We start from the raw sequence: 13,114 nt of genomic DNA, 5'->3' as shown, positions 1-13,114 counted from the left end.
CTTTGAACCTCTTGCGGCTGTGGAGAGGCAGAGAAAGGAGCAAGAAATGTGTTCTGCAGCTGCCTTTGAGAGGTGTGGGAGGCATTGCCTTTGGTCGGATAGGAAATCCTTGAAACGGCCAGCTGCTGCTCGTAGACTGAAGCTATTCTCCTGCCCTCGTCAGGGGGGAGTATTTTTCCTGCCAGTGGGCCATCGTGGAGAACCCCCAGCTTTACATCTGAGCAGATTGCCAATGTGTCCAGGCAACGACAGGTAAAATGGTCTGTGTTCATGCGGCTCTGAGACTTTGGGGAATCGGGGAACCATTTAATCATCGATCTTTATATTTATGCTTCAAGGCATGCCAGCGTCTGCGAGCTTTTTGTTAGCTTTAAATACGATTTGTGTAGTTTTATTTTTGTACAGCGCCTTGGGATGCTTACTGTAGAAGGCTCTTAAAATAGGTGTAACTTAATGTGCTGTTCAGACTTCTCATTAATCTGCTTGTCTTCACTCGTACCCAGAGGTAAAATACAAAGCCTACAGAATGAGGAGTTTGGAATAAAATGATAGAAAATGGGGCTCTGAAATGAAGACATTTAGCACTGAGGACTCAGACTGGCGGTGGAGGAAACAGAACAGGATGTTCAGAAAGTCCAAGCCCTTTGGCATGAGCGGAGGAGCTTGGAAAATAAGCAGGGCCGCAGTGAATTTGTGAAACAATGTTTGTCTTCCTAAACTGAATGCTGGAAAGCATCCATTTCACACTTCGCCTTTGCCAGCGCCCTGATATCTGTTGTAGCACTCATCTTCTAGCCTCTTTATTTTCAGAGAAATATTTGACTTTGTGTTTAGAAGTCATTTGTGCTTCCCGCCTTCTCGTGCTGCTAACGTGACCGTGGTGTGGCTGCGGGACTTAACTTTGGAGTCTTCGTCTTTGGTCTTGCTGTACCGCCCTGTTTCTGATGTTTGTATTTTAACTGCAGCGATAGGCTTGAAAGACTCCACTTCCACTTTGCTTCACCGTTGCTTTGTCTGCATTGGTAAATGAATCAGGACCAGGATTTGTATCTTATGATTGTCCATATTGTTTAATTTCTAGCACATTCCGTGACATGGTTTTGGCCCGTGCCAACTAGCACACTCCCAGATGACACCTGTGGCAGGATGGCGTGGGAGAGGGACTGTTCTCAGCAGGCGTTACTGAAAAGGTAACCGTGTTTTGCAGGGGAAAAAAGCGTAGAGATGTGGATTTGAGCTGGCTGTGCCATTTCACCCCAAGCCTCTGGATCCGGGTGCGTTTTATGCACTAGACCGGTCTCTCTCGGGCTTAGCTGAGATGAGCCTCCTTAGATGAGGATGATGAAATACAAGCTTTTAACTCCTAACTGCATCGCTAGCGCTGTTGCCCGCAAGGATATCAAGCCACCTCCTTCTCCTCCCCGTGGGCCATCTGCTCAGGCTTACAGCACCACTTCCACAGCGCTAAGATCTTTTCTCGTTGAATAAGAGTCAGGTTAGGGGCACAACTCAAGTTTTACGTCAAGCTAGCAACACAATAAAACTGAGCCCTGTGAGCTTGAGAGAGCTTTCTAGAGAGTCGTTTCCCATCATGCAGCTCATTTGCAAGCAGTGGTACAACAGTAGCTCACAAAGCCAGTGTTGTCACAGGCCCACAACAGCAAGTTGGATAAATAATTGCTGTTGTGGTATGTCTGTATTTCCTTGTCACACTGAGCCACAGTAATTGCACATAGAGGTCGTACATTTGCATGCACACATGGATTATTTTTGAACTTCACACCTATAGTTCACTCTTCAGGCTTCGTGTGTAACACTTTACATGAAAATAGGCAGTGTTTACTTGCCTGTGTGGGATTTCTAGTTTGTAAAGCCCCCTGCATTTATTTCTCTGTTGGAAGGGATCACTGAATTCCTGAGCACTCCTGATGCTTCGGCTCAATGTATTCTTCCAAAAATTGTTTTCATAAGATATACGTGTATATGCATTATTCTTTATAATGCTTGATTGCTCCCTTTCTGACTTTGTTTTCTGTTGTCTGAATTTTTAGTTGCAAATAGAGACGTTATTAAAACTGTAGTCTTCCTCACTCAGTCACCGTTGAAAGTGTTTTTTCATTTAGGTATTATGTGGTGTACTAGTAGGTGTACGTCACTAGTAGCTGTAGGCTGCATAGCCTTGTTTTTTCGGTCTTGAAAATGATAGAATTGGCTGCACATGTATTTAACATCCAGATTTAAGCCCTTGAGCCACTTCTCGGTGCCTCTAGAGTACCAAAGGAAGAAACATTGGACTAACCGGTATAGCTTCTCTTCATCATGACGCCCTGTGTACAGCGCTGTTCTCGTGGGGATTAGAAACACTGAGCAGAAAGGATTTTGTTGTGTCAGTACTAGGTGGAATGATGTTTTTACAAGCTGGTTTGGTGGGCAGTTTTCTTTTGAGGCTAGATGGTAACAGTCTCGCAGAAATTGTTATGGAAAATAAAAGGCTGAGAGAGGTGCAGAGCCTCCTATGTAAACTATGTTTACGGTTGTTGCCAGTCTAGGCACTGCTCTCAGTATTCATTAGCTGAAGAGACTGAAAAGTCAATCTGGAAGAGATTGTGCTGACTACAAGTTTTTGTAGCCTTTGGTGGTGCCAGCTGCAGAAATAGGCAAATCCGGCTGCAGTGGAAGGGCGTGATGGGGCAGCTCCAGCCCAACTGCTACCCTGGAGGTGTTTCGGAGGCTTTGGCTGGGAGCCGTGAAATGCATCTCCCTGGGGAGGACTGCACTGCAAACAGACCTTGCCCTTCCCTATCAGTGAATTCCTTTGGCAGTAGACTGGCACCAGAACACCTAAAAATATTTATGATAAAGCTGCAATGATTTTCCCCCTCTTTGAGATGGGGATGGGGTTTGCATTGTGTTTATTGATTCATATCTCGCGTATGACTCTTTCAAAAGGTCTCGTTATAGCAGCCACTCATTAGTGGTGGCACTGTACCCAGCTGAAGGCCAGGTAAAAACGTGTTTCTCAGTTTCTCACTATTACATGGCCTAAAACCAAAATACTAACAGCTCCCCATTGACTTAAGTGGCTGTTGGTTGGAGCAACAACACCCTGTTGTACAAAACAGAGGACTAGAGCAGTAGCTCCTGTTTTTCCTTGGAGTTTAGCTTTCTTAAAGAGCAGGACGAGAAGAACCAAAAGGTCTTCTGCACCCCAACCTAAAGGAATACCTTTAAAGTAGGATACGTGTTTACAGGTATGAAGAGATTAGCCTTAGAAGTAACTTAGAGGTAATAAAATAAGCCTCTATGAATGCTTCAGAGCGCTTTCTCTTTTCCCATGGAATTATGGTCCTTGGTAGCTTGGTCAGCACTGTGTAGGAAGCGTCTTCGTGGCACAGGGAGGGGAGTCTGCCGAACAAAGCGAGCTTTCTGCTGCACATTAAGAGTATAGAAAATTTGGAATTACTTTACCTGTCATCCTTTTACACTTTCTTAAATTGAGCTCATCTTTTGCAGGGAATAATTACTCTTTCTTGTTCGTTTTATTTACTTACTTTACATTGGAAGGGGAAAATGTTGGGATCTCTCAGCAAATAAGAAGTCTTAATAAGAGCCAATCTCTGCTTCAGGGAGAAACTGGACCACCGCAAACGTAGGTAGACAAGTGGTAGCTCACATGAACTATAATGACGCTTAAATTGTTGCCGAACTAAGTATACAGGTCAATGGGTAGGTCTCTCTAGCCCATACTGGAGCTCATACTGCTGTGTGGTTTACTGCTTTTAGGATCTGCATTAGGATAAATTAAACTCAGTGCTGCTTTGCCTACCTAGGTCCTTCCTGAATGTAGGGGAAAAATACTTGTGAAATCCTGAGTACACAGAAAACGAGAGATCTATAGTCATCTTGTTGCAGTAATTTGGGGGCTTTTCTATGCTTCCCTGCGGGACAAATTGCTGTGTTGCCTCAGTTTCATTAGTGTTGTTCAGACATCAGTTATTCAGTCCCTACCCTTGCACAAGTGCCAAAAATCACAGATGTGGAAATCTTGGACGCTGTGATTTTTCACAGCGTTCGTGACAAAAAGGCAGTTGGCTTCAGAGATCAGAGGCATCTGTGAATATGAAAAAACCTCTGTAAGTGTATGCTTTTCTTGTAAAGGCGATTGCTCATTCAGAAGACCACAGTCAAGTGCAAGTACCCCCATCTGGAACCCTCGTCCCTCTGCTGCAGTGTGGTCTTGCTCCTGTTTAGAGTCAATGGGGTTGTTTGAGCCACTGCAGATCATTACCCAGGGTTTTCATCAGCTGCTGAATTGTATTTGTTTTCTGGAGTTTGCTCCCTTAAAAATGTGGTAGCCATCAATAGAAAAACAACTGAAATAAGAAGCGTCAGACTTGTTTTCTTTGTTAGGTACTATATGGTTCTAAAACAAATGAAGGTTATAGATTATTTTGGTTTTTTATTCAAACAAATAATTTGCAACAGCTGGAGAGGTAGGGGGAACAGCCATGAGCTGAGAATAAATTTTGCAGCACAATTCCACAAACGTTGTCAGGGAATCATTCCCATGCAACCCGGCAATGGCACAGAGATTTCAGGGATTATGTTCAGATTAAATGTCAACAAGAGCTGAGCCTTGGCAGTACGCCAGGAAGGTCATGTGAGGAAAGTCCCAAACTTTTACACTCAAATAAAAATGTGTTCTGCTTAATACCCATAATATGCTGCAAATGTTAACACAGCTAATGACCAGGGTTAAGAAATCTCATCATAACTTGATTTTTTTAAAATTATTTTTTAAATTTAGATTTGGAATTTTTTGCTGCTTTTTTGTATTTAATACTCTGTCAGCAATTTTATTCAGGGGTTGTGCCTCTACTGTAGAATTTTTTCCCTTAGTAGTGTGACATAAAGAAACATTAATCTAAAACTTCCACAGATCTTTAAAATTTTCATTTTCAAGTAACACATAAATGGAACGATAACCTGCTAATACTTCCACAAGGATTATTACTACCCAGAAGCATCCCTGTTATTTGTAAGAGGAAATCCAAAATGTTACAATTCCATGGCATTTGTGGGAGAATACTTTATTATTGGGAGGCAATGAAAAAACAGATACAAATACATCGTTGGGAATGGTTCTTTTTTTATTTTTTTTTTAAATCTGTGGTTGGTCTGTGCCATTCTAAAATACCTGTGGAATTCTGAAGGAATATGCTGACAGTCTTGTACTGCATTGAGAATTCTTCTTTTAGTTTCACTTGATCTCTCTTTATAGTAGATTGATTTTAACTAGAACAGGACATTCTCACTCTGAGGGATATCTACACGTGGAGTTGTATGGCCTCAGCTATACTACTTGAAATAAACTCTCTATTAATCTACTTGCCGTCTCTGAAAAAGCTGAAACTGTTTGAAAATTGATTTATTGAATCCCTTTAGTTCTGTAAATGGGATCCTACTGCTGGATGCAGTCAAGGGTACACTATGCTTTTTCATGTATCATTTTATTTCCTGCCTAGCACTAAGCCCTGCACTGTCCTGATGCCCTTCACGGGCGTCGGGTTATACAGAGAGAATTTCCGTGAGGCTTTTTTTGGATGCGACCAACATACTGAAGCAAACCACAGCTGCTGGATTTGCTTTGCCAGTGAGCTCCAGTATCTGCTGCTTCGCTCCAAAACCGCCTCATGTGAACGAGAGCAAAACTTGGGACTCATCAACCAAAGCAGCTGATGATTCTGTAGATTCAGGACTCCACCTTTAATTTCCAATTATATATACATCCCATATTTGTAAACCTGATTTCAGGTATATGTATATGTGTTAATTCGTATTTACATACACATGCGGGGGGGGGGGGTGGGGGGTGATAAAAATATGTGTGTATGTCCGTGCTGAAGTGTATCTTCCCCTTTCTCCTCCCGTTTTCCCCCTCCTCACCTGCTGCAGTGAGCACAAGGCAGGGGAGAGAACTGCTTTAGCTGACCGAGGCCAACATTGCCACGGGAGGACCGACAAACCCATCTGCAGTTTATTAAAGATGGAAGTTGGGAGGAAAAAATTAGGACTGTCAGTTTCTGGAGAGTGTCCCAGTGGTATCGGTGGGGTCAAAAGTCGAACTGGAAAGTACCACGAGACGTGGCTGGCTGCGGGAGCAGGGCAGGCGGCTGGTGACCGGCGTCCCGAGGCAGAGGTGCCACTGAGTTTTGCAGTTAAAACAGATTCAAGCGGTTTGTTATTTAGGAAGGCCGCGGTATGCAACTCTCAAATTGTCAACACTTCTTTAAAGTGCAGATTTAAGAAATTCCAGTTTAGAAGTCAATCTTTTAAGTAGTATAAATGAATAAGGTAAATTCATAAATTATTTTGATAAACACCTTATGTCACACCACTTAATGTTCTGAATTATGAAATCGATAGGATTTTTTTCCATTACTTTTACTAGAGCTTTATTCAAACTGCAGTCAGTGGAATTTTACCATCCTACAGCCCGAGACATACAGTAATAAATCAAGCCTTATTTCCTTATTTGTTTGAAGCTAATGTGACAACAAATAGTCTTTTAGCATACATTATTTCTTTGTACTACAAAATATGCAAATATTTCGATGATTATACTTTTATCTCTCTAATATTTTACAAACATGATACAACGTGTTTCTCCGATAAATTGAGTTACATAAAAGCAGCTTCACATCTACATAATGCTTTTACAAAACACTCCCTCTATTTCACGTTAAAATGTGTGTTCAGCTTAGGAATATGTTCATAAGGAAACTTCATTTGCCTTATTAAGAAAGACTTGGGTATTCGCGTAAGTTTCAGATTTTATTTTTTATTTTAAATAATCCTTTTATGACTTTCTGGACTCCTGCCTGCCCGGGCTGCCAGGTTTGGTACTTACAGTGCTGCTGAGTTCTGTGGGTAAATCGAGTTGTTTCTTGTTTATGAAGGATGCGCTTTTTTTTTCCTCCTTCTGCGAATATTTTCTGTAACTGGATGTTTGCTTTCTAGTATAAATATTAATTAAATATTAATCCTTAGTGGCTTGACCACGACAGACGCTTTTTCCCTCTAAAGCCTGTAGAACCACCAAAACCGGCGTTACCCCAGCAGGCTTCGCCCATCGTTGTGCCCCTGCAGCTCTGCGTCACCAGCATTTATTTTAAGCAGGGTTGTTTTAAGGGATGGCGAGGGATTTTGGCTCGGCAGCCACGCAAACGCCGTGCAGCCTCTCTCTGCCTGTGTGGCTGCGTCCCAGTGCCTCGCTCAGAAAGGCGGGTGTTGCTGCGCCCGTGATGCTCACGAGGACCCTGAAGGCAGATGCGCTGTTTGGTACCCGTGTGCTGGGGCGGATGCAGGTGACCATAAGGAGATAAGGGTTGGTTTATTACTGTGTCTCGGGCTGTAGGATGATAAAATTCCACTGACCGCAGTTTAAAAAAAGCTCTAGTAAAAGTAAGGGAAAAAATGCTATCGATTTCATAATTCAGAACATTAGGTGGTGTGCCCCGAGGAACACAGGGCAGTGCTAGTTGAGTACTGGGTACTTAGGGCTGCGTAAGGTTGTATCCTGAATTATTTGAAGTGCTTTATGCTAATGTGAAAGGCAAAGTATGCTAGGGAGGAGTGGGTATGTCTCCCCCTTTTCCAAAGAAGGGAGAGAGAAACACATAATGAAATTATGAATAAAGGAAGAATTAATAAAGATAATAAAGAATTAATTTCCTCTTAACTCCGCAGCTCCGGCGGTACTGTCTCAAGGGTTTCTCTTTATAAAGCCATGTAGCATTACTAAGCATCTCTTTGCTGGCTGAAATAGCCAGGTGTGCTTTGTGTATAAGCAAGTGATTATTGCCTGAAACATTGCTTGAGACGCTTCATGAGTCAGATCATTCATGACTGCAATAACGAGATTATTCGTGGTAGGCTCCTCGTTGTGACAATGGCCCTTTGTTTGAAGTCTGCATTGCATATGTGTTAGACTTCCGATTTGCAGATTGCTTCTCTTCTAGAAAACAGCATTGCAGCAGGGAACTGAAAGTGAAGGTCAGTGCTGCTAAATTCAGGATGTTACTCAGTGCTGGAAATAATTGGGAAGGCTCATAGTTGAGTTAAAAGCTTTAATCATTACTTTCGTTGAGATGATACTGCTTCCTATTGTTCCTGAGGTTGGGTTTTTATTTGTTTTTTAGTGTCTTGTCTTTTGTTGTTTGGTGGTGTGTTTTTTTTTTTTTTTTTTTTTTTTTAATTCTATCTGCTGATTAGAACTGGGTAAGTACTGCCAAGAGCATTTCGTTACTCGTGACCGTGTAAGAGCTGTTCTCTCTTGATAGTGGTGGTCCTTTATGTACGCATAATTTTGTTTAAGGAAAGGAAGAAAACCCCAGCATTTCTTTAGTGTTTGGATTCGATGTAATTTTAACATTTACCTGTAATCTTAATATTTTTTTATAGAATTATGCTCGTGTCTGTAAAAAAACCACTAGCAGTTCCCTGCATTACGCAGTGATTATCTCCCACGGCAAGGTGATTACGCTTTGTGGTGGAACCGTGACCAGAATGTTTTAGGCTTAGGTAGTGTTTTCTGCTAGCTTCTGGCTAGGGTTTGTCTCCTGCACAAATGGGTGGTCAGGCTGAAACCAGGGCGTGTTGTCCTCCAGACCCGAGGGGAGCATCCCTGCGTGATCTTCCTCTGCCCGGTCCGCCGAGCAGCTGGGATGCTCATCCCTGGTGAGCGGTTGGTACCGGAGTCTTCCTCCTCTCGCAGCGTCCCACAGAGTTTGCAGGCAGGTCTGGTGGCTGCGTGGAGAGGAGGCAACCTCTGCCACCACTGGAAAGATGATGATGGTGGTGAGTCAGTGACGATGGCTGTACGCGATAATCCTGCTTCCCTTTGGGAAAAGGGAGAGGCCATCCCAGCGTTGGGCCAGCACTTCAAGAGGGAGTCGCCAGAGCTGTTTGCTGCGGTTGGAGTCTAAAATGACCCGTGATTCCCGTGGAAAGTGTCAGCAGCTTGTAACGAAAACACAGAGCAAGGTCGGTTCCTGAAAAGCACATCTGAAACTAAAATAGTCCCTTTGTTTTTAATTCTTTGATGCCAGATTTTATCCTCGGAGCTCAGAGATTTCCTCATGTTTTCGTTTGAAACCGCGCTGCTTCATGCAAGATGAACACGGCTTAAAATAAATACAGTGCAAGCGTTGCAGGGACCCTGTCCTGTGCTTGGGCATGTGATTTTTAGTTTTTCCCCCCAGTTAGCTACTTAATATATTCTACAGGAGAAGATTGTTTAGATGATCTATGTTAGCTATGAATTTTCAGCCCCAGTGCAAATTTGAATTCCAGGTCATTTTGTTGCAAGTTAGCATAATATTTATACACTCGCTTTCAGTGATAAAAAAGCAGCAGTTAATTGTTTGACAGGAAGAATAAAGCATTTGACTATTCTGTATTGTGTGGGGCGGTATGACAGATTTCTTTTGATTGCGCAGCCTTCAAATTATACATCAGTAAGGTAACATTACATTATGGTATCTGTCTGCACTTTTACAAGCAATTTCATTATTTTAATAAAAATTTAGAGTGATCTGAAAGCCACCTTATATATATTACTAATATATATAGTAATAATTATACACATATGATTTTGTATATTGTTATACAGATCTACATTTTCTGCATCCTATAGCAAGAGGTAGACTACTATTATTCGAGATACTTGCCAGGTAATTGAATGTAAAAATTGAATTTTTTGCTGGAGGTTTTAGATTTCTTTCAGATTTTAGCCATTTCAGTTGCAGCTGGCAAAAATGCTTTCGCTGAAATGGAGATCAATTTTTTCAGACTTATTTATTTACAAATGAGATTAAATTGTAACATGAACTAATAATATTGTTTTCCCTAAACTTTTAAAAGGTCAGTGTTTACCAATTACCTTTTTCATACGTCTGGATCAGGGCTGTTTAAATTGCAGACCTTCATCTAGATTTGGACCGTGAGTGTATTTGACCTTGTTATGACTACATGAAGTTTCTCAAATGTTGTTGGAAATGTGGCACATCTTGCTGTTTTTTCCAGTATCTCGGAGAGTGGATTCACCATTTGTAGTTCTCAAGATTTGGCACGACTCTTGGATGGCCAAGAAGACATAGATCAAGTGCACTACAAATAGCTGAACAGACCTTAGTAAATTAACTGAGTAATGCAGATTAATATAGTGTTATCTTGTTACTTAGTGCAAAAGATATTTTTTTTAATGAAAGGCAAAAAACGTTAAACTGCAGAATCGTGTTCTCAGTGAACTCCTTGATATACTAGTTTTATTTACGAAAAAAAAAAAAATCCTGGTATATTTCAGGAGAAATAATTTCTATGAAAGTGTATCAAAGCTTTGTTTTTGTGATCAGAACTTAGTTACTGAGTTTAAAAGGTATTCGCTTATTTTTTTACTATGCTATGCTTGAGGAAACCCTAAGGATCTTAAGTTGGTTGTAAGCATTATGAATGTCAGAAAATATATTGGGAGTCAGGGGCACTGACTTCTGACATTGCCCCCCACGCACAATGAGCAATAATTATATTGTGACTATAATGATATCTGTAAGCTGTAATCATAGGGAGAGGAAAAAAATCTCTTTAGTTACTAAGTATCAAATTTCAGTTGTCTCATTGCTTCTTATTTTTTGAGAAGTTCATAGATTTGCATTTGCAGTTTTATAGCAAATACCAGATTTTAAACTCTCTTCAGCAGGACCACTAACACAATTACTGCATGTTCACAACAAAGCAAAAATCTTGAAAAGAAAACCCTCCCATTTCGAGTTTCCACAAAACTTGTAAAAGGAGCAGTCATATGAAAATATTTTCTTAAAATTGTTTGACAGTGCCATTCAAAAATGCGATGGTTTGTTACCCTCCTTGTTAGCTTCAAGCACTACCAGTTGATGATAATTCTTAGACCTGCGATTATTCATTGCTGAATTTATTAATAATGCTACTATTTTATTCTCTTATTGTAGCTCTCCAAAGCGATCTATGTATTGCAAGGCAGTCTGCTCAGCTTTTCTCTTTTACCATCATAGCATGCTGCTTTTTTTTTTATGATTATCGTATAGAAAAGGATGTGGAATTTTAATACACAGCCTTACTTGGGAAGTGTAAGGAGGAGAATAAGATAAATCAGCCCTAAAAGCAAAAGGCAAAATGGACTCTAAAATCTAAGTAAAGCTCTTAACTGAACTTTGAAGTATTTATCTAGATCAGTGTGGTAATAATTTCCTCTGTGAGCACGGAAAAAAAAGAAAATCTGGAATTATTTGCCTAAGGTTGAAGCATCACTGCTATCTGTGGGCCGTTCAGTCGTCATTATGTAACAATCATCTTATTCTTTACAGCGGTCAGTTTATCAAAATTTGCTCCTTCAGATCTTAAGATCTTCAAAAATGCTGAGGAAAGAAGGAATTTTTTTTTTTTAATGTGGTTGAATTAAAAAAAAAGAAGCACTACCACTAAAACTTTTTTAGTGTACTTTTAGAAGAGCTTCCTTACGCACATACTTTTAGCAATACTTTACTCAAAAGCAGCTTTTCCACTTCTCTCATTTTTTATCAATAAGTTCAATAAGTCCCACAATAACTATACCTCCAGGGTGTCTTCACTTCCTTCCTACCCTCTCCTGTGTTTGGGGTTATTCCTCCCATACACAGAGACGTCAAAATGCTTGTTTACTGAAGTGCTTGTTCTCAAGACCTCTGGAAGTCAGTCTTGCCCTGAGACTGAATTGGTCCATTGTTCCACTTAGCACTAAATAAACAAAACATCTTCTTGCTTAGTAGGAATAGAAATGTATTTCCATGCTCATGAACTTCTACAGAGAAATCCGTTTGCTCAATCTTCACTATAACAATATTGTTGATGCAATTTCTGGGCGCCTAGCATCATTGTTTGCCATTACCAGAAGAATTTGGAATGCATATGGTAAAGTCCATTACACTATGCCATAATAAGGCTATATTTCCTCTATCTAAACAATTCTGACTTTGAACAAGTGATGGTACCATATACTTCTGTACTATACTGGTGAAATATTTCAACAGTTAGAAATGTGAAGAGGGGCTGTTCCAACTAGTTTGGCCAGGAGACAACATTATTAAGTCTTCTGCATGTACACACCCTTCTTAATCACTGAAAATTTCATAAGGAATTTTTGGCTTAGTGTGAGAGCTTCTCTGTAGAGCTGGAATGGCTGACCTTTGAAGCTGAAGAAGACCTTGAAATCTATCTGGCAGATTATCTTTTGTACACCGTAGAGATGGCCTGAATCAAACCTTTGCCTCTCAGAAGGTTTCAGAACAATGAGTAAAAGCAAACTGAATGCAGTTTTGGAACTTCTAGTCTTGATTTATTTTATTAAGCTACTGTCCTTGGAAATATACTGGCCATTCCGTTTACAGCAGCACCAAAGTGTGCGTTGATCAAGGCAGGTATCTTGGTAGGCAGAGTCACAGAAGCCTTCTGGAAGCATCCTTTCATCTAGTAGCGCGGTGTGTGTGGAATCCCCCAGAGGTTACTGTCATTAACTACTCCCACGAGACTCCTAATGGAGACGGCTTTTCAACACCAAACCTGAATCACAAAGCGTTCCTTTGATTGGTTGCAGTCTCATATTTGGGAATGTAATTAACGTCTTGGTTCAGCTGCCAACATGCTGATGCCCAGTGATAGCTGAGATGTTGCAGAGGGTGTCCCACTTGGCCTCAAGCAGTGGCTCTAGAAGGGTGTCTGCTGTGGGAGATACCCCCTAACATTGGGATGGCAACTGGAAACAGGCAATAGAGTGTGGCAAGCTTTGTGTTATTTAAATTCGTCTGAGAATTTGGTGGTTTTTTTTCCATTTTCATCCTTTTGCCTTCGACTTTTTCCTCTGTTATAAGTAAGACTTAAATATTTATGTAAAAGGGGACCACAATGACAGCAAAGGCATCAGCCACTTCTCACAAGAAAAGAATTGTTAGTTTTGGTCTTCATCTCTTGTAATAATGGCCAAATGACAAAAACTTAGTATATTTTCTTTATATTTTTGACATGGAGATTAGCAAACCATAAA

General features: G+C 40.8%; 1 long non-coding RNA gene across 1 annotated transcript in view; it reads left to right on the top strand.

Moving 5' to 3' along the window:
- The window catches only part of LOC309668915, a 78,971-nt gene that overhangs the window by 16,892 nt on the left and 48,965 nt on the right, over positions 1–13,114 (top strand). Inside the window, exon 2 of the long non-coding RNA XR_014268873.1 lies at positions 1,082–1,190. This is a non-coding gene — a long non-coding RNA (uncharacterized lncRNA). The remainder of the gene's footprint in view (positions 1–1,081; positions 1,191–13,114) is intronic.

The sequence above is a fragment of the Vanellus vanellus genome (assembly GCF_965231255.1).
Source record: "Vanellus vanellus genome assembly, chromosome: 2".
NCBI lineage: Eukaryota > Metazoa > Chordata > Aves > Charadriiformes > Charadriidae > Vanellus > Vanellus vanellus.
The sequence above is the reverse complement of the archived record's forward strand: the minus strand, read 5'-3'. Positions and strand labels throughout refer to the sequence as shown.